Source organism: Pseudopipra pipra, chromosome 1 (genome assembly GCF_036250125.1).
Source record: "Pseudopipra pipra isolate bDixPip1 chromosome 1, bDixPip1.hap1, whole genome shotgun sequence".
NCBI lineage: Eukaryota > Metazoa > Chordata > Aves > Passeriformes > Pipridae > Pseudopipra > Pseudopipra pipra.
The window spans coordinates 31,499,440-31,527,009 of NC_087549.1; the positions used below are offsets into that span (position 1 = coordinate 31,499,440).

A 27,570-nucleotide genomic window follows, 5' to 3' on the forward strand; every position below is an offset into this window, starting at 1 on the left:
AGGGATCTGCAGGGACTTCTGTGGAAGAGCCCAAGTGACCAGGGCCAAGAGCAGCAGGGAGCAGTGCCCTACAGTTTTGCATGCTTGCTTATTTTCTTTATAAACAGTGACCACGGACACTTGCTGTTCTTTCCAGTTGTAACACTGGCTCCTTTTGCTCCTTTTGCCCTTGAAGAATTCAGCCAGAAGATAGTTGGTCACTAGCTTATGTGCAACCCCATTATCTCTGAAACAGTTAAAAGTCCAGGTAAGTGTTCAAATAAGCCATTGTAATGTGGGTGCTTTATAGACAGGTATTCAACATATTAGTGTAAGAAATTGTCATTAATCATAATTTCAGTTGATGTGCGAGGTCACTGGTAACCGAAAAAAAGATCCGTTGCATGTTTATGACTGCTCCAACTATTGATTTGACTTCTGGGCTCAATCCAAAATCCATTGGATGAACTTATTATTCATAATCAGATCCTGACATTGGAATTTATTGGGAGAGTTTATAAGTAGGGGTATACAGTTCTGGAGATAAATATTAAAAAAAAAATCACATCAGTGTTCAGTTAACCATTCTGAATAATTTTCTCTTCTGACTTCTTCACTTCTCATTGACTAATTCAGAGCAAAATCCAAAGCACCATAATTATTTCATTATAGGTCTAAGGACAACATGCTTGAATGGTGAAAAGCCTTGCAAAAAGCACACTGAAAAATGAATGGAAGATTTTTTTTAGTGCCTTCAGTAAGCTTTGCAAAAGTTCCAAGATCAGGCTCATCCTTCACATATTTGTGAGTGAGCCAAGGCTCACTTATTCGAATGTTTTATTGAATACTTCACTGCTTCTGATATAAAATATGTGCCTTCCTCGATAGGAAGAAATGTGTCTCAGGTTATGTTTAAAATTTGTAATATATACACATACATACATATGTATGAAAGCTAAAATGTATACAAATAGCTAACTGTATAAAAAATCCTTTCATGATGAAGGAACAGTTTGTATGTGGATGGGAAGTGTTACCTGAAAACACATGCCTGGCCAATGCTTTCCTTAAAAATACTTCTGACAGACTTGGTTTTATTAAATCCGTTGTTGTGAAACTTGCTGCAATGCTGAGATGATAATGGTGGTTGGTAGCTCTAGGCTTTTTATGATTATTATGATCTTCTGAAGCAATAACATAAAATATTTAGAAAGGGATTTTTAACATGCTGTTTCACTGACCTAGCAATTTTTAAAAGGCAAGAGTGAAACTGTTATTTGTCATGACAGTCCCCATGTCTTTATTCTTAAAATATTTACCTAATACTAATTTACCTGCAGTTGTGTACAAACGTATCAATGGCATCTGTCATTAGCTCCCTACAAATAGTACAAAAGGTGGTACAATTGATATGAAGGCTGACAAAATGCTTGGCCAAACAAAGTAGCATTTCGTTTTTTCCCTGCTTTTGCTATTGGCCATATAACCTCTTCTATCAAGTGTTCTCATACACATGCAGATTCTCCCAGCACACACCCCATGGTGTGGATTCTCTGGTGGGCAGGGCAGGGTGAGCTTTGCTGTGTGGCAGATTTCCAAGTGCTGTGGAGGGGCAGAGGGAACCAGCAAAGCATCACTGTCAAAAGTAAAGCAAGAACACTTGATGAGCAGCCTTTCCTCAGGTATTGTGTGCCTCCAGCATTGATATGTGGAATATTTTTCAGAACAGACTTTTAAAGGTTTGGATTATATCACATATTAATACTGATTTAGGGAAAATAATTAATACTTTTTAACATTTATTTACACATAGAAAGTTTGGCTTCTGGGAGGGAAAAAGATGTCTCAACACTGAAAAAAATGAACCCTCTGCTGTAAAACAGAACATAAAATTAGGCCTAAGTTTTCCAAATATGTATGGATGTACTCAACTTTATTATCTTGAACAGTCCAAGACAGTCAAAGGGTGCAAAGCCAGATAATCAAGGAGGAATAATTTTACTATTATTATAATGATTTAATTATCACTATTTTAACTTTAAGTTCTGAATTCCCTATGTTTAGAGCTCATTTGTTTCCTTTTTAATGGTCTAATTTACCTATAAATGTGAATGGCAATCCTTGTGAGAATTTTCTGGAAAACTTTGAAGTCCTGGATTTGAAAGTGCCTCTTTTGCCAGTTATCTGAGGTGAGAATCAGGTCAGCTGTATTGTTTAAACAGCTTTAGTCTGAAAAAGAAGTTTGGTTAAATGAAAAAAAAAAAATGACCTTTTTTTACCATTTAAAATGTGAATATTTCTTAGAAACCATCCTAAAGTACCTTTTGTCTCTGATACTTGCCACATAACCTAGAAAGGACACCATTAGATCATGCCTGGCAAAACACAGCTTATTATTCTTATTACAAATTTGCTAGGTGCCAACATTGTGCTGCTTCACAGAATCAGGAAGAGATGGAGACATAGCTCCTGCCATGAAGAATTTACAGTCTAAATACGTAGATCAGACAGATCCACCCCAAAATGTTGCTGTGTTTCCATTTGAGCAGACAGTGTCTTTGTTGAAATTAGTTAGCATTAGTGGACAGAAAAATTTAATTTTAAAAAGTTATTTTATTTAATATAAATAGCACATGGGGTTGATTCCAGGACAATCAGGTACACAGAAGCTATGATAAAACAGCCCAGAGACTGAGACAGGCCACAATGGGATAACAAAGAAGGACCAGTTGAAGGCGAAGGACAGAAGTTTCTGCTTAATGTGAAAGACAAAAAAGGCAAGAAAGAGAATTATTGAGGAGAGTGACACAGGTCTAGTGCAAGTAAAAGATCTGCATAGACTGAGCTACGTTTTAAATTAAGTGCTAGAAAACCTACCAAAATATTTTGATTGTCTCTTGAAAATACCAACTTATCTAAAGAAGCATGACAGCAGGATAGAATGTAATTGTGGATATGTTAGTGGGTGAAATGGTCTTTTATTGAAGTAAGAATATATTTGCAGAATGTATCTGGGGAAACATGACAGGAATTCCAACTTCCAACCGCAATCTTGCTTAAGCAATATGTAAGAAAATGAGAAGCAATTTTGTCTTATTTTGTTTATTTCTTCTAATGAATTTCCATTACATAAAGTTTCACTGGTCTGTGAAATCGTGTGCCTCCTAATACCTTAAAGAGTTCTGGCTTTATCTAGTTTAAATTCATTTCTCACTTTGGTATGTGGGATAAAATGTACTCTTCCCATCAAAAGATCTGTTTCTGTGACTTGTTTTATTGAGTAATTAGCTATTATCACGTATCTTAGGCTTAAATAATTAATATAGCCTCTGAAAGGCTACGGGTGAATGATCAAATAAAGCAAATTAAATCAAGAAAATGATCAATAATTTGCACCATTATGAACTATATGCCTTGATTCGATAACAACTGCTTTGTATTAAATTTCTGTGGTATAACTAAAGCATCTGTTTTAGAAAACAGAATATTCCCTAGTTATTAATAAAGCTGGGGCCACTTTAATTGTTTTTGAATGTCAGTATTGTGTTACCCACTGCCTGCTGTGTTACATTCAATTCATTTTTAGACACAAGATCACAAAAGCTATTTCACTGAAACCCACAGGGAAACTGGATGTTCAAGTTGAACCTTTGTCCTTAAACTATACTGTTTTCATCTTTACAATTCAGTCTGCAGAAAAAAAGGAGATAGCCTAAAGTGAAAATAACACATCTCTCAGTGGTCGCTTGGGGCTGCATGGAGTAACATCACCTCACATCTTCCTAAGGGTGATCTTAACAGTATTTTGCCAAATTTCAAGTCCAAAGTAGCTCACCTTTGGTTTCTCAATTCTTTTGTCAGGGCTGTGATTTGTCAAAGGACTAATTATAAGAATACATGTCAATTGAATGAAGATATAAATTTTAAATGTAATGAAGAGTGATATTAGTTCTAAAATTCTGCAGTTCCATCCATACACAGGATTTGCAACCCCAATTTTAGAGGCTACTCTCTAGTTCTTGGACAACTTCAACTGCAGGACAGCCGTAAATTCTCAGACTAAAGAAATTATCTCAGTTATAATACGATGAAACAGGCATGTTTTCCTGGCCAAGCAACATCAAAGGACTTATAACAGCTTTGCTGTATTTCTTTAGGAATGTCACACCCTGGCTTTCCATATTTTCCATAGATGTATAAATGCATGTATGCATGTATTTGATATGCCCATATACTTTCAAAGAGTTTGAAACTGCAGGATGCTGGGATAGCAGTAGGATCTTCCTCTGATTAGTTGATTTTCATTTTTCTGATTAAGATTTGAGGTTGCTAATTGTCATTTATTAGCTCTGAGGCACCGTTTCACCAATAGTTTACTTTTGTGTCTGGAAACAGCATGCTTATGCCATACATCTCATGCCATAAACCACGTTTCTTGATGTGATCATAGATGCCAGCTAATACCACTGGTCATAAATGCTCATTAAAATGCTACAGTTATCTGTAGCTTGTACCAAATATATAATAATGTTTATTAACTACTGTTAAAACCATCTATATAGGTCTGACATTTGACTGTTTTGCATATGTGAAATTTTCTTTAAAGGATTGAGGGTTTTACCTGTTTTGGAGAAAAATGTGAAGATATACAAAGATGTTGGTGAAAGGTGGAATTGCACATTACAGATCATGTGCATCAGCTGTATTTATGACTTGCATTATGAAACTAATGACAAAGATCCCTCTGAAAGTCAGAAAAATGGCTTCAAGAGTATAGTGTTTCATATGATGATTTTGAAGCCTATGGAGAACTGGCACAAAACCCAGTCTTGTGTTTCTGTTGTCACAGCTTCTTTAATCTGTAAAATTAAAACTTGGTCTGTCCAAGTGATGTTTACAGATTGTGCTCTCTTTAGGACTGACCATTGCCCTACATCATTTACTTTGAAGGGTTTTTTTACATATGGTGAACATCTGAACTCTATTTTAACATAGTTTAACTTTCTTTAAACCCAGAGAAACAGAGATGTATTGTGGCAATGTATGGCACAGTGTTATCAGTTGTATAATCGAACAAAAAGTTCATTCCCTCCTACACATTAATTTTGCCAATGCTTTGGAGCATGGCTAGAGTGTTTAACAAAATGTAGATTGATTGAAATACAATGCACCAGCAGTGCAATTAAAATATTTGCAGAATTAAAGGTGGGATAGTCAAAAGTGTATAATATTTTTCAAGTTAAATCTAACTATTGCACAGATCTTACTGATTTTAATGGACATATCTTACTGATTTTAATGGACATAAACTTAGATTCAGGCTTTGGAAACTCCTGTTTTATATACAGTTGTTCAATTTAATTGGAAAAATGAAATAATTTTACATTGCTCATATGTCATATATGTATCAGTGATAGTACCACAATATGATCAGTTAAATGTGCTCAATCTCTAATTGTGGTGAGACAAAGATATAACCCTGATACAAGTATTCTATTATTTTCATTAATTTGCCTTTTGAACTGAAATTGTTCATGCTTTTACTCAACCTAAAGGTAACAGTTCTCAAAAAATGTATTGTCTGTTGTCTTATTAGTTAGTTAATAAAAACAGTACTATGCAGTCATGTACTTAAAAAGGTATTTTAATGTAGACAGGTAAGGAGACAGCATTCAGACTGACAAAGTATTCAGACTAAGCTCCTGTTTTCTCAGCTACTGTATGGTCATTTGTATAAGCTGTATTATGTCATTGATTTACTGCTATTAAAGCCAAAAGCCAGATTGTTATTGATATTCAAGGTGGGTACAGCTGAAAAATCTGAATATTTACTCATCATGGGTGGGCTTTGCAAACAAAGATTTGGGAAGGGCTCTACCCACGTTTGTTACAAGCACGCTGGTGGCTAAAAAGGCCGATACGGGATAGGCACATCCGGTTGCAAAAGGCACAGCAGAAAGACTCCTTAGGTGCTTTATTCTGCAAGACACGATTCTTTCTGTGTTGTCTTTTCTCCTCAAGAGTGATCCTGCATGCTTTCTCAAAAGAAGCATCAGCATTAAAGATACTGTGTCTCCAGACTTCCCGACTGGAGGCCGGAGTAGACCAGTTGTGATGATCAATATGGCCAAGGCTGAGATGTTGTTTCAGGGAGCCCTTGTATCTTCTCTTTGGGGCTCCTCTCTTGCGGCAGCCAGTGGCAAGTTCACCATAAAGCAAGACCTTAGGGAGGCGGTGGTCCTTCATCCTTGAGACATGTCCTGCCCAACGCAGCTGTGTTCTCAGCAACATGGCCTCAATGCTTGTGACTGCTGCTTGTTCTAGAACAAACATATTAGTCACGTAATCTGACCAGTGGATGTTTAGGATTGTTTGGAGGCAGTGTTGATGGAAGCGTTCTAGGAGACGCAGGCAGTGGCAGTAGATGACCCATGATTTGGATCCGTGTAACAGAGTGGACAGCACAATGGCTCTGTAAACACTGATCTTGGTACTTTTCTTCAAGTGTTTATTTCGCCAAACTCTTTTTATGGAGTTTTCCGAAGGCACTATATGCCTTTGCTAACCTGTTGTCTATCTCTCCATCAATCTTACCATCCAAGGAGATGAGGCTACCTAGGTAATTAAACTGCTGGACTGATTTGAGCTCTGATTCACCAATGGTGATATGGGGATGATGGAAGACTTCCTGAGGTGCAGGTTGATAGAGAACTTCTGTCTTCTTTAAGCTGACTTCCAGCCCAAAGAGCTGAGCAGTGTCAGCAAAGCAGGATGTTAAACGCTGCAGAGCTGCTTCTGTGTGGGCGACAAGGGCGGCGTCATCAGCATAAAGCAGCTCCCGGACAAGATGGTTTAAGGTCTTGGTGTGGGCCTTCAGTTGCCTTAGGTTGAAAAGGCTTCCATCAGTATGATATTGAATGTAGATACCATCCTGATCATCGAGGTCTGCCATGGCCCTTTGGAGCATCATACTAAAAGAGATTGTGAAAAGGGTGCAAGAATGCATCCTTGTTTCACACCTTTGGTTATTAAAAAGGGCTCAGAAAGTCCATTGCCATATCTGACTTGGCCGTGCTGAACCTCATGGAGTGAGATGATCATTTTAAGGAACCGGGGGGGACAACCTAAGCGTTCCTAAAGCTGCCATAGACCTTTTCTGCTCACAGTATCGAAAGCCTTGAAGAGATCAACAAAGGTTACATAGAGACCTTTGTTCTGTTCCCTACACTTCTCTTGCAGTTTTCTGAGAACAAACACCATGTCTGTGGTACTTCTGTTGGCTCTGAAACCACACTGGCTTTCAGGTGGAATTCCTTCTGCTATGGCGGGTATTAGTCTGCTCAAAACTATTCTTGCCAGGATTTTGCCAGCAATGTAGAGCAGAATAATACCACGGTAATTTGAGCAATCTGATTTAACTCCTTTCTTCTTATACAAGGTAATAATGACTGCATCTCGAAGGTCTGATGGTAGTTCATCTAGTTCCCAACAGTGCACCACAAACTTCTGAAATTTAACATGGAGTACAAGGCCCCCATGTTTCCAGACTTCAGGTGAAATTCTGTCAACTCCAGTTGCCTTGCCAATTTTCACCTGCTATATGGCCTTAAGGGTTTCTCCTAAAGCGGGGGCAATATCCAGTTCCTACTTCACCGGTTGCTGTGTGATGGACTGAATTGCTGAGTCTTGGACTACACGGTTGGTACTGAAGAGAGTCTGAAAGTGTTCAGACCATCGATTCAGAATGGAGGTTTTATCTGTCAGAAGCGTTTGACCATCTGCACTGAGTAGAGGGCTTTGTACCTGGTATGTAGGCCCATATACTGTTTTCAAGGCCTTATAGAATCCTCTGTGATCATCTGTATCTGCGCATAATTGAGTTTTTTTCAGCTAGATTGATCCACCACTTGTTCTGGATGTCACGGAGTTTCTGTTGGAGCTTGCTGCATGGAAGACGAAAGGCTGCTTTTCTTGCGTGACAGGATGGCAGTGCAAGATGTGCTTGGTAAGCAGTTCTCTTCTTCCTCAACAATTCCTGGATTCAACAATTCCTGGATAACAGCTGAAAAATCTGAATATTTACTACATCTTCATGAAAAATACTCGAATCACAGTACAGAGTTCCATCACAATGTGTGAGTATTGGAATAAGCCACCATTGAAATTCTCTGTGAAACACATCTGTATATTTCTTACAGAACAAAAACATAGCTTAATGTTAAAGTATTTACTCAAACAGATTGTCTTGCCTCTGTTGTAAATAATATATTGTGTCCTTTGCCTGTAAAAAAGGCATACTAGTACTACATAAGGAAATACTTTTAGAATGCTATAGGTGAATAAACAGTTTGGGGTTTGGCTACCTAATTTTACAAAAACAGTTTCAGTGGCTAAGGGCACATAGATTTCTACAGTTTCAAGATGAATATTTATTTTCCTCTGATATACTGGCCTTTAAAATTTCTCACAATATGCAGGGGACCTTAAAAATATAAACACTGGGTGATGAGTAACTTCAGGGTACATTTTTAAAGTCTTATGCTAAGAGTAAATATTTAAAATCTATGGGTTTCTTATTAGAATATCATCTATGAAAGGTATTTTATTGATCTTGGCTTAGTAGTGTATTCTTCCAAACTATTCTTTCTTGCTTATGCTTTAATTTTTTTTTCAATGTTCACACTTTGCCTTAGCTCAAAGCAAAAGATACTGAAAAATTGTGTTGGAAAAATATGAATCCTCCACTATTGTATTCATATTGACAGAACCTGCAAAAGCCACAGTGATTTCTAAGGTTTAGAATGGTGTATGAGGTCTGTCAATAGCTAGGATTATATGTCTGCTGAGAAAAAAGAGCAAGCAAACATACCACTGCTATGGAAGAGGTAGGATCCAGCCTCTTCTCTGGAACAGAAATTAATTTATAATGCTAATCCACACTGACCATGGTACTTTCATTAGATGGCTTTCTTGCAAATGCAGATGTGAGTGCTTCACTTCAGATACATGAGTGGTCCCCCTGAAAGCAGTGGGGACTATTCAACTGCTTAAGTGCCTGTGTTTACAGGCATAGAGTCTAAATTTTCACACAAGAGCTCCGTACAGGTAAAAGGCATAATAGTGTACAGAGTAAAATGGAGTGAAAGCACAAAGTTGTTTCCAAGTCAGTCACAAAGTCTTTAAGGTCATCTGCAAAACAATGCATATTCAGATGCATCCAGGAGATAATGCTGTAATGCATTAATTCTTTTCATTCTGCATCTATCAGGCACCAACATACATTTTCTCATATAGCTTCTGTTAAAGTTACATCATCATGCTTCAAGAAGAAAGCCATATCAGAAAACCTATTGATATGTTTATGCTTTAAAATAAACAAACAAACCCCAAAAGTCTTCCTTCAACCAAGGAAATAAAAGCATATGCATTCTAGTGACACAACTGCATAAGCTTCAGCTTGTGTAATTGAACAAGGGTGTACATAAAGACCTTGTAGGTGCCTTGGTTATATTATCCCCAAGACATTTTTGATAATGTAATTGGGACTAGTGCTGTGCATTCCAAAAGCAAAATAAATTACTCTTTGTTAGTTGTTTTCATGACTACTGGGGTCCAATCATTTCTAGTGGGGATGGTTTTTTCTACCCGGAGAAAGTAGGAATTGCATTAGAGGCTTTAAAATTAATCTCAATTTCCCTTCAATTTGGTGACAGAATTTTAACAAGTTGCTTCCAGGAACCCTTGAGAGCTTCCCTCAGCATCTCATTCTGTTAAAACCTTAGATATATCCCTACAAGTACTATGGAATTTAAAATACAGTTATAAGCATTTTAAAATTGGCCTTGGTATGTCACCACTATTAAAATTTCTATTAGTTTTTTATTATATGTAATTCCCCTATAGCACCATGGAGTTGTCTAATAACAAATTTACTCTTCTCTATTATAGGTTGTATGGGATAAAGTTGAGAACAGTAGTGTAATATAAAACTCTCTGTTCGGTTTGTTGCAACTTTCTCAAAAGTTTTTTTTTTATTTGTTGCTGTTGTTGGATTTGCTTAAATTTTTACACTGGTCTGTACCACATTCAATAGATGCACTTTTGTTAATCATCCCTAACTTTAATGTCATGGATAACAGATCACTGTGAAAGCTGTAGCTATTTGTTCTCATTTGGGTTCAAAGCATGTAGTTTTCCAGCACAGGACATAAATTCTTCCTCTTCAAGTCCACTCTCTTTCACGACTTTCAGGTAAAACATGGCTTCTTTCAAGCTCCAAATAGACCATTAATTCTCTAGTTTAGTCTCCTAAGCCAGAGAATTTCCATTAGTTTTTTTGTGCAGTTTCTATTTCAAAGGGAAATGAGGCAGATGATCTGTGTCAGGGGAAATTCGTTGTAGGTGGCAGTATGTTTGTGGTGTTCTGTAGAAGTCTACAGAGATCCCATGTTCTTAAGCTGTGAGTTTTGCTATCTGAGTAGTTAGGCATTTCTCATTTTTGCTCAGGCTGGTGTAAAAATGCATTTGCACAGAATAATTTTTACAGTTATGAACCAGCACCAAAAATCTCTCGTGCTTTCTTTCAGGTTAGTGCAGAAACAGCAGTCATGTTTAGTTTATGAAGACTGAATTATTGTAGCAATCCCTTCCCATTTCTTTATAATACTAATAAATATGTGGGAGTCTACTATGGAAGGAGTATCATGCTGGCTGTGGTGAGGTTAAATTTGGTTAATGGGAAGAGAAGGTCTACAGCATTGATACATAATTAGAATAGAAAAATACTCAAGGAAGAGACATTGTAGGGACAAGAGTTATATACTGAGCAGAGGCTTTTGATAAATTTTTAAAGTCTTGTAAAAGAAAAGAAAACTCATTGTTATGCTGAAAAATAAAATGCAGGTTTATGATGTTGGCATAATAATCTTCCTGGGAGTAAAAGAATTTATGATTCTAGTAAACTGGGAAGTTGAGGCAAAAAAAATTACTTCCAAACCTTACAGGTTTTGGTGTCATTAAAAATACAATATTTGTAAAGCAGATATAAAATACTTGGTATGTGAGTGGATCAAAAAGGGGCTAACAAAGCAATTATAGCTGGACTGGAGGATTTGAAAGGAGGAAGAGAGAGTTCTTTCTAAAGCCTGAAAATAAAATAAAAAAAGGAAGTCAAGTGTAAGGGAAATCAGATATTATTTTTTTCCTGGTCTCTTGCCAAACACTCTATTGAAGAGGTGAACCTTTATTCCAGTAAAGAAAGTTTTCTTGCCAAAAATGTGGAGGTGGCTACTTTGTTCCCAGCCAAGCTGAGAATGAATTATGAAAATAAAACCTAAATCTACTGGGACTCTCACTCTGTTGCAACATGTTGAAAGTGACTTAATTCAGGAAGATCTGGATTCTAGCTCAGGCTCAGAGGGAACTTGAGGACTTTATGGTTTCCTTTTTTTCTATCGAGTTTTATAGCCCACATTTGTAGTAAAATAATGTTGTTTGAAGTTTGTATGTTTCATGGGAGTGGTGCCTTGAAGAAGTTATTTCAGTTAAATGGCACCAGATGGAGTGTTTAGTTTGTGACAGGATTCCACTGTTTAGTTTGAAATTATGTTCTTTATTTGATGGCTTTATGGTATCAACAGCTATTCTAATGGCATATATTCTTGTTCTGCCCCATGGAAAAATTGGATAAAATGCATCTTGAATCGATTTTGGAGAAAAGAAAAGCTATGCTTAGATGTTAGCATAGAGGATTTTCTTTACAATGAGGTTTCATTACTTCATATCAGAGTATGAATTAACTTTTTAATTCAATAATATGTCTCAGTTCTCTTTGGACTATATGAAAATCCCCAAAGACATCTATTTAGGACAGAAAAAATCCTCAAAAGCAACAAGAATAATTAATATTTAGTGTGAGAGCAAAAGATATTTCCATGCTAATAGGGGCAGTCACTTATTTTTAATTTTTACTTTTTTTATTTGTCATCTTCCTTTATGATGTTGTCATCTATATTTTAGAACCTCCACTTTACAGCAAAAATAAAAGCTCAAAGATGACAGGAGGGAGTTCCTTCATGATAACTGGCAGGGCAATGAGGTTGCTACTAATTGCATCCTTGACTTTTAATGACTCTTTATCCAAAAGTAATGGGTGAGAGAGAGAAGGCAGCTATGGAATGGAAATTACCAGGCAAAGAACAGAAATGAAAAATGTGTCACAAATTATTTTAGGAGAGAGAGTTCATTTCTATAAGGGGGCAGCCCTTCAGAAAAAGAAAGCACAGCAGTAAAATGACAAAATGATTTTATCTTCCTTGAAAGAGGCTGGGCTCCTCAGTCCACAGACTCTTAGTAGTGGCAAAGACTCTAAAGTGGGAAGATAAACATGTGGGAGATTTTATCTTCCCTAGAAAAAAACTGAGAGAATTCAAGGACTTTTAGTAGTAAGAAAGACTCTGAGAAGGGGACAGAAATCAGGTTTCTTGTTTCATGTACATTAGCCAATACACTTTCTAAATACTTGTACTATGTAGTATTAGAGGGGTTGTGCTGTAAAGAAAAGGGGAAAAAAGAAAGAAATGTTTTAAACTTTTAAAGGATCTACAGTGGTTCATATGAAAACAAATCCAGTCACAGGTCGTTGATACATCACCAGTGTATGAGCAGATAGAAAGAGTCTGACAGAAAAGCTGATGGAAAGGTTTAAGAAATCTCAAGTTCTGGTTCTGCCAGGACAGGGTTAATTTCTGCAGTAGCCAGGAGGGGCATAGCTAGGACTGGGAGGTTATTCTATACCATCTTACATCATGGGCAGGGGATGGGGGGAATGGGGAAAGGGGTCCCTTCTGGTTGGGCTTTGTGATGAGTAGTTGGGTATTGTTGAGCTCTGTGTGGTGAACACTTGAGAGTGAATCATTTGCCTCTCTCCTACACCCTGTTATTAATATTGTTGCTGTTGCAGTTCGTTTCTTATTTAATTGCTGTTTCCAGTAAATTGTTCTTATCTCAACCTGTGATCTTTACCTTTCTGTGCAGCCAATTCTCTTCATCCTGCTGCAGAGGGGAAGAGGAGGGTGAGGGGGGAGTGAGTGAGTGGCACATGGTTTGGAGTGTTTCAGTGGAAACACTGAATTGGGAAATACCATTCCTATACTACAACATCTCATCACTCGCTTTGGGATCTAGGAGAGTTAGATTATAGAACAGTTCATCTCGAGTATGGGTACACGCAGCAAGAATATTTAGCTTCTCAGACACTTTGGAAATCTTTCGGTGACCCAATCTGTCTCTGGGTAGTGTGCCTAAATCACTTTTAAAATTGAGAAAAGACATTCTAGACATTCCTCAAAGTTTTACTCCGAGTCACATCTTTTAAAACCAAAAGGACTATCTTGATTTGTAACCAGAAACACTTTGAGAGCAAGAGGAAATTCTGGAATACATATATTGTGCGAAAGCAGAACTCTACAGCATGAAAACCACAGACTCCTGCCAGAGCTCAGCTCAGGTTTCCAGATAATTTGAGGTGTGGCACACAGCAGAAAGTACAATTTATAGGAATTCCTTTATATAAATTTTAAATATATAGCTAAATTGTAGGAACAGTTAACTCATGTCTTCTCTTTTGGGAACAGAGATGTTAAAGAGACACTGTCATGTTAGGTTTTTTTAACCCAATAAAATGGTTTGAAATATGTCCATTATTATTAACTGCTTATTTGTAACTTTCTCAGACAGGTATTAATTTTCATACCTTCATTAGCTGAAAAGAAAAAAAAATTACACTGTCTATGAAAACTTGAATGAACTAATGCTGTCAAGAACTAACAAGAAAAAGTAAAATATTTAACTTTATGAAGGAATCGCTACTGCAGTAGTCTCTTGGAAAAAAGCAGATAAATAATCACAATTCTGACAAGCAAGAGATCAAGACCATTATAATTTCACCTACTTCAACTTTAACAGTTTTAGCATTCTATGAAGGACAAGACAAACCTGTAATTTTTGCACTGCTTTTCCCCACAGGTCTGTAGAAACTAAACAAAAAAAAAAAAATCAACCAACCAGGAAACAAAAAAAACCCCTAAAACCCACAAACAAGCGAATCAAAAAATCCCCCAAACAACAACTATGACAACCAAAAAGAACAAACCCTACATAAAAACCCAAGCTGATGAAAAACTCTGAAGTTCCGACAAATAAAACCCTTTGGTTTTATTTGGTTTCAATAATCTCATCTGGGTAGTCACAGTTCTCAGCTTAAAGATATTTGAATTATTTGCTGCTCCACTTTCCAGGAATGTCTTGGCCTTTCATTTTACTTTTTTATTCAAAGAGATGGGTCTTTATAAAGCATAGAGGAATCCTTATTCACTGAAATGTTACAACAAAGGATCTCTGGATATAATGAATAAGCAGTTGAAAAAATACCTACTCTTGAACCAGTGCTCATCCTAAGTGTTCATTGTACTTATCACATTTAAGAACATGACTTGTGCAACATTCCTTGCCTCTGCCATGCCCAGTTGTGGACACCATTTGCCCTCCAGCTCACAAATGCACAAGCAATTTTCCCGTTCAATCGCAGTCACACAGTATTTGTTTGAAAAGCCTAGTGAGACATAAATCTTTAGTAACCCACTCTGCACATCTGGAAGACCATTAGATCAATAATACTTCTGGTTATGCTAGAGGAAAAAGAGTTTACTTTTCCTGAAAGAGTTATCTGCATGTGAGCATTATACTGACATGAACAGCTTTCTTTTTGAATGTTATTGAGACTGCTGCCACTATTTATTCTGCTTTTTATTTCTTTACTTTTGACAATCCCATTGTATTGCATATCCTAATCTTTTGGCTAGACCTGTATTCATGTGTCCTGTAGTGTTTTCATCTTTCTGTATCCTTGGTATCTTTGTGAAATATTCAGATTTGCATTTGATAAATGATTTTTCGCTTTTTGTGCTATAATGAAGACCTCAGAGAAGTTCTTTACTGCCAAGTCTATTACGCATTTTTATTAGCACTTGTGCAATGATAGTTCATACCAAAACGTATATATTTCTATATATATAAACATTTATATCATGTGCATATGAATGAAAACAGTGTAAGTGGAACAAATAACACTGCTTACTCTTTACTATTTCATCTTTAAATAGCTCAGCTGTTTTCCCTTTTTTCTTATAAGTAATCACCTTTCCCATCTGAAACAAATTAACTCCTGGGGAGGATATGTTCTGAGAGCTTTCATATGGTCCTTGTTACCAGGGAAACTACTTCTTTTGTCAGTATGTGTTCTGAAGCTCACAGACAGTGTAGATTGCTTTGTAACATCAGATGACAAGAGACAGCAAGGGCCAACTAGTTTGCATGTGGTTTCTGAGCAAAAAAATAATTAGAGACTCTCACAACACCAGCCGACATTACTTATCCTGGACAGCTCTTCAAAACAGAGGTGTGCAAAATAGTGTGGTTTATCTATGTATTCAGCTTCCTGCAGGTTGAGGAAACAAATATTGTCCTGGCGGCAGGTAGTTGGGGGGGATGCAGTGCCGAGCGTCTGTTGGTGCTGGGGAGTCCTCTGCTGGGGACAGTGTGTCAGGCGAGTGCTGGACGCTGCAGGGTCCGGGTTAAGATCCCTGGAATAAGCTGCTAGAGGAGACCACTTCCCTTTGAGGAGGTTCTTCTTTGGTAGGTGCATCTCATCTTGAAAGTGATTTGTAACATTTATTTCGTTTTTGTCACTACACTCTGTGTATTTTTCTCCAGTATTAAGCCTAAGGCTTCCAATTCCTAATGGAATACAGTATCCTAGAGCATATCTGTCTGATGAAAAATGTGAAGTTTTTTCAACACATGGTCTGCTTTTTTATTTGCAGCAAACAAAACCAACAGGTACAGCGAAGAAGTAACAAGGAAGTACAATGATTGTAAGTAGTAATAATTACTGCTGTTCCAAAAGTTTCTCTGGTTTACATTTTTAATCTGTAATGTGCTCAATGCCCACACTGAATTGAGGGAGGTATTGGAATTTAAAATGATTAGCAAATAGGATACAGAACTGAGCCAATAATGAGAAATATCAGTGCCATTAACAGCTTCAGAAATCTCAGCAAGGCTTCTATTTTCAAAAGTCTGTTAATAACAAGGCTCAATGTATGTCTTACGTCTTTATCAGTTTGCATTTTTGACCACATTAGTTTGTCTAGAATTTTATCCACAGAAGCTGGTTTGTTTTAGAAGCAAAGAAAGAATAGATTAATGGAACTAGAGCATTGGGTTTGTTGGGGATTTTTGTTAGGGAAAAAGAAAGGGAAAAAAATCATCTGGATAATCCATTTTCATTCTTTGGAAGGCTCAAATAATAAAATCAGGAACACTGGCTGCAGGAGTGGAAATATCATTTTAGCTTTAATCATAATCATTTTGCCATCATTACAATAGTCCTGACAAGTTGGAGTTCAGTCTTTCTTGAACTCCATGTGTGATGTTTCAGTAAGCAGCACCTAACCATGAATATTGGTTATGAAAACAGATCACAAAAAATGTAGCACATTGACAACAGACATCAAACAGTCTGCTTTGGAAAGCATCCATACTATTAATCTGAGCAGATCACCAGGTAATGGCTATTCAACAAGCTAAATACAATCAAGAATGATAAATCATAGACAACAGAGTGAAATAACTGAGATCATAAAAATGGCGGAACAAGTGATTAAAAACACTGCTCTTACTTACGTGGCACCAGATGCATTAAATACTAACAGGAAGGTAAAGTTCCTAACCCAGAAGCGTACAGTCTAAACAGTTTTTATGCATATGGTAGAAGTTAGTCAAAGAAAGGCAACACAACTGCATAGCAAATTTGTGAATACATTTGGTATAATGGGGCATAAAATATTTTCTTATTGCTTATGAGCAATACAAACACTTTTCTGTATCATGTTTATGTTTATCAAGGGTGCATTCAGTGGGCCTGATGCAGCTAAAAATATGGATATGTTCCTACATCTTATAACTATATACACAAGAAGTTTTAGATAAACCCTCATTTGCAAGTGCTTTCAGTGGGGCATAAATATATGCTTAATTGTTTCGTGAAAATAGAATTATTTCACTTTCTGCTAAAATAACAGACCCATGATGAATAAAATACCAAACCTCTTCCCCTTGGGACACTGGGCTAAATCCAGAGTAAAAGAGTCTAGAGCATATGAGAAGCTCAGGTGGGCTATTCTTGGATTCTGCAAAACCTGTGTTTTCAGGTTGAATTTGTAGCTAGCAGGTCCTGCAGGAGTTCTGCAAAAGCAGAGCATTTAGACCCTGAGGGAAGAGAGAATGCTCTTCCCTATCTCTTTCAACAGTGGTCTCCCTTGTCAATTAAAAGGATGCCAGCTACTGTCAGCTAGAAGTCTGTCAAGCCCTTAGTGTAAGATGCCTGAAGGGAGGATGCAGATTAAAGCAGTGTAAGGAAAACGGATGTTAGAGCATGAACTAGAGATATTCTGAAATTCAAAGAGGTTGTTCTGCCTTAATGTGCTTAATTACAGAATTCCTTGTTGCTGTCATTAAAATTGAACCCTGCTGTTAGCTCATTCATCTATGCTCCAATTTCCATTAAAAAATTTCAGTTCTCTTAGGGGTGGTAGGACCACCTAGATTTGCCAATTCCTGAGATGTTACATCAATAGGGGAAAATATATTCTCTTTACAATTCTAAACTATTCGGTGGTAAGTGTAAAAAGGAAGTCCAGTGCTTAAATTCCAGGACTAGGGATTAGATGATCTAGATTTTATTACATTAGATAGATTTGTGATGAAAAACTAGCTCCCTTGAAAACCTTGAAAGTTTGGCTATTAACTTCAAAAGATTCACTATTTCTCCCTTGCTGTTAAAGTTGGAGTTAGTAATTCAGGTCAGCCTTTTGAAAAAGCCTCAGAACTACAGATCTTAAGAGAACACAGAGCATCCCAAATATGAAGCAAGCAGCACTAGTGAGCTCCTTTATGCAAATTCTGTATTCAGTTTTTCCTGCTTGATTTTCCCATGCAGAAAATAAGAGAAATTATTTTTGGTTTTATAGAGAAGTTTTACTTATTATATTAGATGATTAATCAAGCATAATAATAAGTAAAAAAAAACAACACTAAAAAAGAAAAGGCATTAAAACCGCATGTGATGAGTCTTCTTGCATTTTGTCTCTTCCTGAGTTAGATCAAAAGTGTATTTTCAATTTTCTACATAATCTTCCAGTTTTCAAATTTTGTTCTGGGTTAGAATGAAAAAGGAAAGCATTTTGGTGAAATATATTCTCTCTAAAATATTCAAAAACTACACTGAAGACATCATTTCAGTAAAATTGAAACTGGTGGTTTCTTTCAGGGAATGAAAAAAACCCAAAACAACCCAATTTTATTTTTTCTTGAATCTTGTTACAACAATGAGTTTTCACATTTTTCTGAAAATATTTTAGAATCATACAGTCATGGAAATGTTTAGGTTGGAAAAGACCTCCAAGATCATCAAGTCCAACCATTAAACCAGCACTACTAAACCCACACTAAACCATGTCCCTAAGTGCCACATCTGCACATCTTTTAAATACCTCCAGGGACGATGACTCCACCGCTTCCCTGGGCATCCTGTTCCAATGCTTGACAACCATTTCCATGAAGAAATTTTCCCTAATGTCAAATCTAGACCTTCCCTGACCTTCCCTGAGCCCCTTTTTCTTCAAACTGAACAACTCCAGCTCCCTCAACTGCTCGTCATAAGGCTTGTGCTCCAGATCTCTCACCAGCTCCGTTGACCTCTGGACATGCTCCAGTGCCATGTCTTTCTTGTAGTGAGGGGCCTAAAACTGAACACAGAATTTGAGGGGTGGCCTCATCTATGCCAAGTACAAGGGATGATCACTGCCCTGATCCTGCTGGCCACACTATTGCTGATCCAGGCCAGGATACCACTGGCCTTCTTGGCCACCTGGGCACGCTGCTGGCTCGTGTTCAGCCAGCTGTCGACCAGCACACCCAGGTCTTTTTCTAATGGGCAGCTTCCTAGCCACTGATCCCCAGTCTGTGGTAGTACATGGAGTTGTTGTGATTCAAGTGCAGGACCAGGCACTTGGCCTTATTGGATCTCATACAAATGGCCTCAGCCCATGGACCCAACTGGTCCAGATCCCTCTTTAGAGCCTTCCTGCCCACCAGCAGATCAACATACCCACCCAACCTAGTGTTATCTGCAAACTGACTGAGTGTGCCCTTGATCCCCTTGTCCGGATCATTCATAAAGATATTAAACAGGACTGGCCCCAGCACTGAGCCCTGGGGAACACCACTTGAGACCAGCCACCAACTGGTTGTTTCCAACCAAGCAGCATAGCCAGATGAAATAGTCCCAGCTACCTCAAGTCATAAGAAAAAGAAAAGAAAATCAAGGAAAATGTAAACCTAATATTCTAAATTTCCAGAAAACAGAGTAAAAATACTCAGGATTTATTTTTTGCTGCACAAATATTTAAGTTAAATATAGAGATGAAAAGGGCAAACTTGCTCCTACAGGAAGCCCAGGAACAATCTGAGCTTCTTTTTCAGGTTTTGAATGAAGTTATGTAAAGATATCTTCAAATGTGGTTAAGGACAGGGGAGAGGAACACCCATTCCTGTGGAGTCACTCTATGGAAGGAGACCAAAGCTCCTGGAAGGCACTTGGGCAGATTTCTACATGCCAGAAGTTCTGAGTCATGTGTCTGAGACAGCGTGAACTTGAAGAGACTGGAGAAAAATGTTGCTAGAGCCACAGAACCACAAATATTTGTGTCCATTTAATATAAATATCAGTATAAAAGGCCTGGCACAAAAACCTAGCATTATATCACTGGCTAAGAACTGCATTGTCACAATGTGCTATTAACTTTTTCATAGACCCAGCTCAATAATTTTATCTAGAATTTTGACTTTTTAAACTTTTTATTGTCCCTCATAGAACATTCACTCAAATATTCTGAATAGTCTTTACTCTTAATTCCTGAATAGTTCTTTGGAGTTCTCCAGATACATCCTGATTAAGTGCGTAGGCTGCAAAGTGTCACATTTAAAGGAACTCAGGAACCTAAATAACTATTCAGGAATATCTCTTAAAGAGATGATTTTCATTGATATATATATAAAAACGTGATCAAGATTTCAAATGTTCTCTGTACTTAATACTGGGAGCAAGAATTAATAGATATACTAAACATTTCTGAATATCAATTGGGAACCTCGGTGGAAGGAAAGTACTTGTCTGCATTTGATTTGTACCGTGTGAGCCAATTACTATTGAAAATCAGCACATCAGATGTTTTTTAGTACTCTCCATATATCAGACTCGTCAGTACCTGTGACTGTGTATTGTAAATTACCTGTTTTGGTTAGCATTCCTACCAGCAAACCCACATCCTAGGGTACTGCTGGAGAGTGAGCACCATAAGGTTAGAAGAAGAGTCAAAGCAGAATAACTCGAAGATTCAGATATTTGTAGAAACATATGAGGGACTGTTTCCGCAGCTTGTTGTCACAAAAAAAAAAAATAAAAAATTAAAGATGGAGCTTTAGATAGTGGTTTTCAGTTGTAGGAACCAGATTGCTGAAAGAAAATCCAGACTCTTTATTCTTCAGTTGAAGTATAACTTAAAATCATTTTGGCATGGCCTGTCTGCAGAGATATGACATATTTGGACGGCAGTGCCCCTTGCACAATGGCCAGAGTGTTTTACTGGGAGAAAAATACACAGAACACAGCAGGAGTCCAACTGAGCGCCAGTTAATGACAGTTTGAGACAGATATTCACAGAATTTATCAGATAGCATAGAGAAAATGGATTGAAAATGAGGAATCTCCATACCATCAGAAATCTTGATTTTAACAGAATAATGAGTATCATTGTTAGTCTGTGTATTCACTCCAATACCTTCAGCCAAAGATCCAAGTCAGTGGTTAAAAAAGGGACAAAAAGGAAAGTTGATATGCAAAAAATTCACAAACATCCCCTTCAAAAAACCCCATCAAATGCAAAACCTTAGAGCAACAGTAGCTGACCCCCAGTATATTCAGTTGAAATCAGAACAGTCTGGGCTGTACCCTGTCTGCAGAAGAACAACTTCCAGATCTCGCCTTCGGCCTGCTTGTCTGAACAAATTATAGCAATTTTCCCCCAATCTGCACTAGGAGGTATATTAGTAGAGCATAATAACGGATTTACAAAATTAGTTTAGCTAGGAAAAAAGTATTAGGGTGTTTGGAGTGATATTAGGGCCTTCAGGACTGCTATTTTACATGTAATCTAAAAGTACTTTCAGTAGTAAAATATCCCAGGACAGTATATAAAGTTATTATTCCAGAAATGACCTTGATCTATCTTTGTATCATCTCTGTACACCTCTGCACATCTCAGAAAAATCTGTGAGCTGGTCTGTCTCAGTAGATACAATGCTGAGTTTTTCAACTGATCTCAGCAAGTGTTAAGCTGGTATTGTACATGAACAAAGCAATATATTTGCTTCTTTGGTGTTTTAAAAGATATTGCAAAGGTTAGTCATAAGAAGGTGGGAGAAGGTGAGTCACCTCATGCACTTCTGAAGACACCACTAACAAAAGAGAAATCATCAAAGAAAAACATAGTTATTTTTAATTGTCCCTTCTCTGTTTAAGTGACAGCTGTAACTTTTTTATTAACAATGCTAAATTTACCTGGAAGACAAAAAAAAAAGAAGAGGAGAGCAGCAGTTGTAAAACTGAGAATTATTCAAACAGGTCATTTAGTTATAAAAATGTGTTCTAGAAATCTGTAAATTCATTCACAGTCAGATGCTATTAAAATTGTTCAAACTGCTAAAAATATAGGTGTGAACATTTTCAGCATTGACAAACCAAAAGAAAAATGTTTTCTTCACTTTTTTTTTCCTACCACATCTTTATTGAATCTGTCCCAAGCACAAAGTAGAATAGAAGAGAGCTTAGGAAGGGCTATTATTTAACATCAAAATCTTTCACTTTATACCTTATTATTTCTTATTAGATGTGACTTGTTTGTTAGCCCAAAACCACATTCTCCCTGTTATTTCTTTTATATCCTTCCAACAGTTAGAAATAATTTTTTAACATATTTACTGCTAGAAAATTTTTCTTCATTTTAAAAGAATGAACCACCCCCAAGCTTTTTGTGGCATTGCATATTTTAAAAGTATTTCTATAAGCCATCAAGGATGTAGTACATTTGATCAAACCTAAAAGACTATCTTGTTACAGAGATCCTTTTCTCAGTGGATGCTGATATGATCCATTTCTCAGTAAAACACCTATTGTTTTACATAAGCTATTTGAGCACTGAACTTAATATAGTGTAGTAAATATTTCAGCATCTGAAGCTTTTCTATGAAAGACAGGATCCTAAGACATAAATCTATGGGTATTTTCCAGTTAGAGTGAGAGCAAGATATCTACCCCAAGTCTATCCAGTAGTCATTTCTTCTTCATTAAACCATGAGAAGTTGACTGTGCTAGGCCCTGACAATTACATGACTTGCATTTCTTAACATGCAAACCTTACAATGTGGACCAAACCCTTTTTTTTTTTCTTTTTTTTTGTGGTGCAAAAGATTGAAGTTACAAACAGAAAGAGTTTCTCCAAAAATGAATAGACCTTATAAAACCTGTAGGGACAACCAAAAAGCATTACAGATCTTTTCCCCTGGGCCTTTGAACTTTTCCTGCAGCCAACTCCAACCTGCTTCACCTCTACTCTCACAGGTTCCTCAGACTCTCTGCTCTGACTGCATCTCTCCTCACATACCTGATTGCATCATGGCAACATTTTGCTGGCCAACCTGCATGGTGCCAGCCCTGGTAATTTCCCAGGCAGGCTCCAGCAGGGCAGAAGTATGCCAGTATCTCCCTTGGGGAGAGGCAGGAGGAACCTCTAAAATCTTCTAATTTTCGGAAGACTGATTTGAAATTAATGGTTTTGGCAATTCAGTCCTTTTAAAAAAATGGCTGAAATTACTGAATGTATTCAGAAGCCCTCACAAGAGATGACATATATCCACACAGATTTGATTCAGAGGTACAATGCTCCTATAAATCCCTTTTTCTTCCTCAGCATCCCTAATAGTACCGCAAACTTAACAACCTTCACATATGCTGCCAGGGAGGTCTGCTTAATAATGTCCTGTCTGAACAGGAGCTGCATGATGAGCTTATATAGTTTTCTGAATAACATATAGGGAATGTTACTGTAATTGTGGAGTTCACTGTATAAAGATGTAGGTCTACAAACAATAATGATATTTAAACAACTTTCTCCAAACCTTATTTTCTAAACAGATCGTCTGTCTTCTGATTGCTCTTATCAAGGAGAGTTGTTTCTGATCTCACCTGTACCAGCATATGTAATGCAGTACTTCCATGGGATTCAATGAATATGTAATAATTAATGAAAACAGAATCAGCCCTCTGTATTTTTATTGAACAATATTTGAAAAAACATCATTAAATTACTTCTGTCAGGTAACTAAATTAAAGCTCAGGTTGGATCCTCTTTCACTCAAAGGCAAAATACCCTTCAAATTCACTGGGTGAATTTATGATTTCATCCATAATCCATACTTAATCAATTTCACCAAATGCTATTCAGCCAGTAAGTCATGTCAGAAAACGCCAAGTAATTGATTCTCTAGACAAGGCTTAATGAAAAGAAGAAAACAGGTTAGAGAATTTACAATAATCTTTTCAATATTTGAAACTTAGTAAAGACTGGCACTATTAAATTTTCAATATAGTGAAATGCTGAATGAAATGCACCTGTCACTAAAAGCTCCAGATTTACACCTGCGGATACATTTCACTGTATTAATGTATGGCAGCCTGGTAAAACTGAAGAGTTGTAATTTATTTGCATCAGCCACAGTGAAGTATCTGAGGGAGATTTCAGGCTAAATGAGATATATGTCAGTTGGGTCAACAGTTTTCCCTCAATTTCTTTAGACACAACTTTGGATGGTGGTATAGTGACAGCAGAGAGAGGCTGAGTTTTGTTGTACAGTGATAAGCTCAGGCTATTTGCTCTGTGTGCATGAATAATTGGCCAGCTGAATGAGAACATTTTGTGTTCTATTGATGGGCTTCCTTACTGGCTTGTAGTCCCTTCTTCATTGCTGCACTGCTCCACGTGAGCTTTCCCATTTTCTCTTCCAGTTGAGTTTTCCTCAATATGAAAATGCATCCTCATATTCTGCATGAAGCCAGACAACCGTGTGGCTGAAGGTGGTGAACACATCCATTCCAAGAGTGTTTCATGCAGTTTTTGAAGCAGATTTCTTAGAGATGAAGATGATGCTGGTTTCTTGGGGACACAACCAGCCCGTGGCGGTCCACCCAAGGGTCCCACTGCAGCCCAACGAATACCACTAGGTGTCAGCGCAGTGCCATGGATTGCAAATACATTAAATGACGCAGCGACCACTGTGTAATTAGCAAAAATAGTTTAAAATGTGTTTCTCTTTCCTTTCTAATGCTTTTAAACCAGTTTAGTATTTTTGGGTTTTTTCCCCTTTTATTCCCTTTTTAATTTTCAGAATTTGGTAGTCAAACAACCTGGCAACCATGACACTTTATGCTAGCTATGATGTCAGAGCAAATGCCATGTTAACACAGCTCAGTCTTTTCTTTTACTCAAACTGAATTTTATTCCATAAAACTTTCAGCATCAAGCACGAAGCAGAAGAGTTAATCAGAGACGACAATCCTACTTGAACATATTTCCTGAAAAATATAGGTATATGCTATTCTTTTTTGATTTGGTGTAATAATCTGTTATCTTTTATCATGCATGTTACACTGATTTCATGCATGAGTGGAAAGGATGGATGATTTATTAGGAGAGCCTTATTCATCCTGCTGAGCAGACGTGGGTTTGAAATTGATATGTACTTAAAGAAATACAGTATCTCAGGTCACAGTTATGAAAATACATTTCTGGTTGCAGCTTCATTAAAGGTTTTCTTTTAAGAAAATATAGGTAAAAGAAATCTTAGCTGTTGCTCATCTTTGCATTCCACATAGCAGATTATACTAATGAATGATTTAACCAGAATAATTTTCTACAGCTTCTGTTCCTGCCTTTGTATTGATTTCCATTATTCATCCATAATTACAGTACAGAGTGCTATAAAATGAGATTTGATTTTGAAACATTGCTTGTAACTGGCAACCCTTCAAAGTTTGAAAAACCAAGGCATCAATTCCATTACATCAGTCTGTCACCAAATATTTTTTTGGAAATATTTTTCATAGGACTTAAAAAAACATTAAAATATGATTAAATTGTGAGGCCTGTAGTTCTGCTCTAATTAACATCTCCTAGCAGTAATGATAAATCACCATTCAATGTAGCGGTGAGGATATTTCTAAATTGTAAGCCCTGAGTAATTTGAATGTTGCTGCCAAGATACAGCCACCCATATTAATGGAAAGCTGATTAATGACACTTTCTCTGAATAGAGTGCTGAAAGTAGGAGCCTCTCTTCCTTCAGGAAAGTTTTGTGGTGCGGAAGTCAGAGGTTTTGTTTAGAGATTCTTCAAGTTATGGTGGTTTTTTACTTCTAAAGAGCTGGTCATTGGTAGATGTTAAGAGTCAATCTACTAAAATTCTATTTCTTCTTCTACTTCTTTTTTTTTTATAATGGAGGCTTCACAATGAACAGCAAGCTGACATGGAAAGGCTGGATAGTTCTTATGACCCATCCAACCTATACACTTAGATTTTTTTGTGGGTGTTTGGAAATTCACTGTCCTTGTGTCTACTGTTCTGAAATGCAGTCACTCAATGGAGTAGAAACTGCATTTGCACATCTTGCATACTTTCTTTATTTTACATTTACACCATGAAAGATTGTTAATGTTTTTTAAAGGTGGATGGAAATTTTGTTTGTTTCCACTAAATCAAAACATAAGATATTTTGACTTAAAAAATGGAATTTAAAAATGAGTATCACCAGTCCAGCTGTTCCCAACATGTAAAGATATGGAATAAAAGCTTTAGTTCACTGAAATAAAGAATTCCTTTGATATGTTCTGCACTGATTGTTACCATTTATGAAAGAGACCTTGTGGTTATAATAGATATTTCTAGGAAAACATCAGTTCAGTGCTCAGAAGCTGTGAAGAAGCAAATCAAGTGTTGCAAATTGTTAGAGAAGAAATAGACAATAAAGCAGAGAACATTATTGAAACATTTTACAAATCCATGGGGAGCTCACATCTTGAATAACAGGTATAATTCTAGTCTTCCCATTGGAAGAAAAATATAGTAGAACTGGAACAGGTACAGAAAAAAAAGAAAACAATGATGATCAAAATTATGTAATATTTTTCATAAGAAGGGTCAACAAGCATACTTCAGCACAGTGCCAGCACAGGTCAGATTCTGCCAGGAGAAGGTCCAATCTCATGGTTGGTCATAAATGAAAGAAGACTTTTATGGTGTTTTTTGTCATATGGTGTCCAGAACCATGCTGAGGCTGCCTGCCATCTTAAGAAATGAGAGCAGCTGTCCCTCAAGCAAAAATTTTATTACAGTGTTGGTTACTTGTCCAAAATGTTTTCCTATGCCTATCAATTTGCTCTTTTTGGGCCCAAGTTTGGATCTTCCAGCTGTTCATAGTCATAGCTCTAATTCCTCTTAGGTTCCAGCCAGAGAGGGGTAGTTTATTGCAATTTGTTTTATTGGTTGACAATGAGTAGAAAATAAGTCTACTGAATGAGAAAGTTATACAGAGCTGAATGTCACAATGTATCCCTAGCATTTCTGCCTACTGAGTATGACAGATTCTCAAAAGAAATCGTACAGGTATGTTACATGGAATGAGGAGTGAGGGAGTTTGTAGCTTTTCCAGTCCAGCACTGTGGAACTCATTCCCCTCTGTAAAACTGACAGACAGCAGTGAGGTTTAGATTTTTAAGATTTTTGTCATCAACATCTTCTTTCTCATGTCCTGTAGCGTAACCTTATTTGACTGTGAATCCTTTAGGTTTTACTGGTCCCTAAATATTATGACATATGATACAATTAAATAAGGATAGGATATTGTAAATTTTTTTTACAACTTTCATGATAAACAACCTAACGATAGTTTCTGAGGCTGCTTTTTCTCTGTCTACCTTTCAGAAGAATCAGCTTCAGACAAGCAGAAGGACAACTACAAATCCTTAAATTGCTATAAACTTATTTCCTTGGGTTACGTTTACCTCCCTTGGTGCACCAAAAGTGCTGAACTCAAGTGAGTTTTTAATTGTGCAGGGTTAATAACCAGCAGTTCAGTGTGACTCTCATAATACTGCTGGCTCTAAAGGTGTGTAAAGTGACCTATTGATTTTGTGGCTTGTTCTGATATGAGCACAGCTTTTTCTAAAGTCATCTTGGTGCACATCTTGGTGCAATGACAAACAGTCAATATAGTCTGCCAGTGCTCTGTTATTGAAACCTTTTACCCAGTGGTTAGATAGTATTGCCTGGAAAGGTACTGATTGAGCCATGTTGCTGGTTT

The 27,570-nt window shown here is 37.1% G+C and overlaps 1 long non-coding RNA gene across 1 annotated transcript in view; it reads left to right on the plus strand.

Moving 5' to 3' along the window:
- The window catches only part of LOC135416647 (uncharacterized), a 47,973-nt gene extending 23,168 nt beyond the window's left edge, over window positions 1-24,805 (plus strand). The window contains exons 2-3 of the long non-coding RNA XR_010431666.1: window positions 15,861-15,911; window positions 24,221-24,805. This is a non-coding gene — a long non-coding RNA (uncharacterized LOC135416647). The remainder of the gene's footprint in view (window positions 1-15,860; window positions 15,912-24,220) is intronic.
- Window positions 24,806-27,570: the final 2,765 nt, after the last annotated feature.